This window comes from Micropterus salmoides, unplaced genomic scaffold (genome assembly GCF_014851395.1).
Source record: "Micropterus salmoides isolate LMB-PRFRI ecotype aquatic unplaced genomic scaffold, ASM1485139v1 Ms_hic_scaffold_1, whole genome shotgun sequence".
In the NCBI taxonomy this organism is placed as follows: domain Eukaryota; kingdom Metazoa; phylum Chordata; class Actinopteri; order Centrarchiformes; family Centrarchidae; genus Micropterus; species Micropterus salmoides.
The window spans coordinates 66,332,513-66,337,530 of NW_024040040.1; the positions used below are offsets into that span (position 1 = coordinate 66,332,513).

A 5,018-nucleotide genomic window follows, 5' to 3' on the forward strand; every position below is an offset into this window, starting at 1 on the left:
CCGTTTACTCTAAAACATGTATGAGGGACATTCTTCTGGTCTCTTCTTAGATTTTAATGAGCATAATTCAAGTGGTTCCAACACACACCTCCAAAGTTTTAGATCCCTCATACACATAACTATTACTCATTTCAACAGAAATCTGTCCTCATTTTTGTTCATTTATTTGATCTTCTTCAGATGCTCCAAAGCTTCCCTCTGTGTCAGTGAGTCCCTCTGCTGAGATAGTGGAGGGCAGTTCAGTGACTCTGACCTGCAGCAGTGATGCTAACCCAGCAGCTAATTATACCTGGTACAAGGAGAATGAAGACTCACCAAAAGCATCAGGACAGAACTTCACCATCACTGACTTCAGAGCTGAACACAGTGGGAATTATTACTGTGAAGCCCAGAACAGAAGAGGACGTCATAACTCCACCTTACATCTGATTGTTGTGGCAGGTACGTTTTTGCATTTAGCTGCACACACTCTGAAATGTAAAAGTTTTCATTGAAGGCAGTAAATTGTGGACCTCAGCTGGGGATATTAATAAGGGGAAGAAGCATTTTGAGAAGTTTCTTAACCTGACTGACACGTCCTCTAGATAGGAGGCAGAAAAAAGGAGTGTATGTATCATGGTGAATGGTGCTTCTCTGTGAGCTATAGTGAAAGCACGTAAACTAGAGCACATTCAGACTCTGACACGGCCAGCTGTGCTGAAGAGTTGTTTCTGTCACTGCTTACTGTGTTTTTATTTTAAAATCACAATTCTTCCGCTACACAAAACAGTACTAGTATATCACAATGTGATATACACATTGGGAGAAAGCCTATAGTGAATGTTCACCTTGTTTATAATAATTTTGTTGTTGTCAGTGATTTAAGTGTGTTAGAAGTGTGGTTTTGTGTTCATGTCTTTCTTGTTTAAGTCTGTTTTTGGTTCTGTATTTCTCTGTGTAGTCTTGTTTAGTTAGTTCTTAGTCCTGTGCTTTAGTTCATGTTTAGTGTTTTCTTGGTCGGTGTACTTCTGTGTTTATTATTATGGTCTGTGTCTTGGTCCTTGGTCTTATGCTCCATGTTTTACTTTGGTAAGTCTGTCCTTGTGTGTTCCCGCAAACTTTACTTCCTGTTTTATTTTGTAATCTTAATAATAAAAAATTAATAATGCCTGATTTTCTTGTCTAGCGTTGTTCCTGTTGTTAGTTAGTGTATCGTCTTGATGATCAGTCTACCTCTGCCTTTGTTTTTGTACTTTGGTTCATGGATCAGTGTCTGCTTGTGTTATTTTGGTTCATTCTGTATTCTGTTCTGGTTTCATGATCTGTCTCACCTTCCTGTTTTTTTCTTTCTGCCCTGTTAACTGTGTCTGCCTGCCTGTATCTGATTAGTCCTGATCCCCTCACCTGTGTTGCTCCACCCCGCTCATTAGTCCCTGTGTATATATATGCCTGCTTGTGTTTCCAGTCTTTGTCATGTTCTTGCGTCTAATGTTGAGTGGTCCTGTCTGTTGCTTTGTTTCATGGATCCTTTCCTTGCATTTGGATTGTTTTTCTCTGCCCTGTTCTGGATTTTACTCTGCCTTTTTGGAGATGCCTTTGTTTGGACCTTTTGGCTGCTGTGCTCATGGTTAAGCCTGTTTAAGCTGCTGAATAAATCTTTTGTTTGAACTGTATCCTCCTTGCTGTGATCTGCGTTTGGGTCCTCACCTCAGTCTGCACTCAGCCTCCCCCCCCTTGACAAAGTCCTTTTTAATGTGCATCAGTTACGCTCAATTGAAAGGCATCAGTGACAGCATGGTGGGGCACCAAGGCATTTAGTTTAGGTCTGTGGCATATCTTTCGAGTCCACTTACTGTCCAGACATCATAATCCAGATGAGAAAAGCTCTGACATAATCATACTGTCACTGTGCCATTGCAGCAACAAATTCAATTCAATTCAACTTTATTTATATAGCGCCAAATCACAACAACAGTTATCTCACAGCGCTTTTCATAAAAGAGCAGGTCTAGACCGTACTCTATGATGCTATTTACAGAAGCCCAACAGTTCCCACCAAGAGCAAGCACTAGGTGACAGAGGCAAGGAAAAACTTCCTTTTAAGAGGCAGAAACCTCGAGCAGAACCATGGCTCAGGGTGGGCGGCCATCTGCCTCGACCGGTTGGGGTGAAGGAGAGAGAGAGAGAGGGATGAAATACTCAAATACTTGCAAGTGCTTTGGGGAGATTTTATGCTCTAATTTCTTTCTCTCAGACTACATAGAGTTAAACTGATAAATCATGTGGATCTCTATACTATATATCATTTTGGATAGATATTGCAGCACAAAATATATTAATTTATAAACTGTTGCCATTACATGTTTTCTCCAATGGACAGTACTGTTAAGTTTATTTTTCAACAAAATGTTATGTCATGTATTTATGCAGAAAGGCAAAAATATGTTAGAGGTAACTTTTTGACATTAGCTGATAAACCATAATTGCTGTCGGCCTGAAAAATCCAGTATTGGTCAGGCTTTATACTACATGGGCCCACAGTCTGACAGATATTCCATCTGTTGAGCAGTGTGAAATCTGAGTAAACTGCAACTAACTTTAAAAGCATCATGCAACTTTTGACAACTTTATAAAGCTTGATCCATCCAATTTTTTTTTTTCTGTACCGGCTTCACATTCACATCATGCTGCTGTGGTTCACATAATTTACAAATGGTCTCACAGATCTGCATGGATGTAATCCAGAAAACCACCTCTAAAGTTCCAGATGCTCCCTCAGAAATATACATCCAATGTGGCCACAGGCTTCAGTCTTTCATTAGCCCTGTCTCCTAGAAATAATTTTCATATGCTAGTGGGTTTTCCAAATACATTTAGATGGAAAGAAAATTACTTCCTGGATTTTGTTACATGGAATCATTTTTTGAGTTGTAAGAAGGACTACCTTTTTTAACCCTATGCAGTTACATTACAGTATCAGTATGAGTCATCTGCAGAAAAGTATATCACTCCAGTTAGGGCTGACCCAGAATAGTCGAAAGATTCAATGGTTCGATGGGCTGAGCATGATTCGACTGTCAATCTCACAGTAGAAGCATGCCATTTTGCTCAACGTCTGATTTTTACATAGAACGACCAGTTTTCTCCCAATAATTTTAATATACTGTACAACCTATTAACAATATGCATTTCAATGTTTAATGCTGTAAATAAACATGTAAAAAGAATAAAATTTTCAATAAATGTTAAAGTGTCTAAATAAATCCAAAATTCTAACCCTAACCCTGGGTTGAATAGACTGCAGCTCTGCAGCTTCTCAAGATTAAAGTGGAGCCACCATGCCCCCCCCCCCACCTCCTCCAAAGTTTAAGATCCCTCATACACATAACTATTACTCTTTTCAACACAACACAAATAAATCTTCAGAAGTTTTTTGATAACTCTGCTGTGGTTGGATGTATCAGCAAGGGTGACGAGACTGAGTACAGAGCTGTGGTGGGGGACTTTGTCACATGGTGTGAACTGAGCCATCTGCAGCTCAACGTGACAAAGACTAAAGAGCTGGTTCTGGATCTAAGGAGAGCCAAGGCACCAGTGACCCCTGTTTCCATCCAGGGGGTCCCTGTGGACATTGTGGAGGATTAGAAATACCTGGGAGTGCACATGGACAATAAACTGGACTGGGCCAAGAACACCCAAGCCCTCTACAGGAAGGGCCAAAGCCGTCTCTATTTTCTGAGGAGGCTGAGGTCCTTCAACATCTGCAGAATGATGCTGAGGTTGTTTTATGAGTCTGTGGTGGCCAGTGCTGTCCTGTTTAATGTTGCATGCTGGGGCAGCAGGTTGAGGGTAGCGGACGCTAACAGACTCACCAAACTGATCAGCAAGGCCAGTGACGTTGTGGGGGTGGAGCTGGACTCTCTGTCGGTGGTGTCAGAGAGGAGGATGCTGTCCAAACTATATGTCATCTTGGATGTCTCCCACCCACTCCATGACTTGCTGCTCAAACACAGGAGCACTTTCAGTGCAAGAGTCATTCCCCCAAAATGCACCACAGAGCACCACAGGAAGTCATTCCTGCCTGTGGCCATCAAACTTTATAACTCTTTCCTTTAAGTTTCTGACACTTAGTCAGTTATTAAACTAGACCTCATTACTTATTTTCTGTCCAATATTACATGTTCAATAAGTAAAGTAAAGTATTCTCTGCTGCTATTTATTCACTTGTCCTTTTTGGTTCACCTTAATAACTCTTAATAATGTAAGTATTGTACCTACCCACACACCTTTATATTTGTCTTTATTTATTGTTTTTATATATATATATATATATATATATATATATATTTATAATCTTTGTGTAACTGTGACAAAAGAATTTCCCCTCTGGGATTAATAAAGTATTTCTGATTCTGATTCTGAAATCTGTCCTCATTTCTTTCTCCTCCAGATGCTCCAAAGCTTCCCTCTGTGTCAGTGAGTCCCTCTGCTGAGATAGTGGAGGGCAGTTCAGTGACTCTGACCTGCAGCAGTGATGCTAACCCAGCAGCTAATTATACCTGGTACAAGGAGAATGAAGACTCACCAAAAGCATCAGGACAGAACTTCACCATCACTGACTTCAGAGCTGAACACAGTGGGAATTATTACTGTGAAGCCCAGAACAGAAGAGGACGTCATAACTCCACCTTACATCTGATTGTTGTGGCAGGTAAATTTTTCCACATTCACCTGTATACACAGATGTTTACTGCACCAGACCTGATTCAAATATTAATATGTAAAACCAACACATTGTCACTCCTATAGTTGGTACAACAGAAAAAAAATTCTGTCTGCATTTCAGACTGTTTTTCTGTAGCTGTGACTACAGACAGTATCAACTGGCAAAATGACTTCCCAATCTAATCGTACAAGTAAGGTATATCACATATATATTTTTATTTCTAGGGAATTCAACAATAGTAATGAATATCATCAGGTTGACTCTGGTGGTCTTGATGCTGATTCCTCTGCTTCTCCTGAATCTGTGGACGAGG

General features: G+C 40.3%; 1 long non-coding RNA gene across 1 annotated transcript; it reads left to right on the forward strand.

Annotated features, from left to right (window-relative positions):
* Positions 1-4,628: 4,628 nt before the first annotated feature.
* LOC119899375 lies at positions 4,629-5,018 on the forward strand. The gene is made up of 2 exons (XR_005443825.1): positions 4,629-4,690; positions 4,930-5,018. It is a non-coding gene; the product is annotated as an uncharacterized LOC119899375 (long non-coding RNA).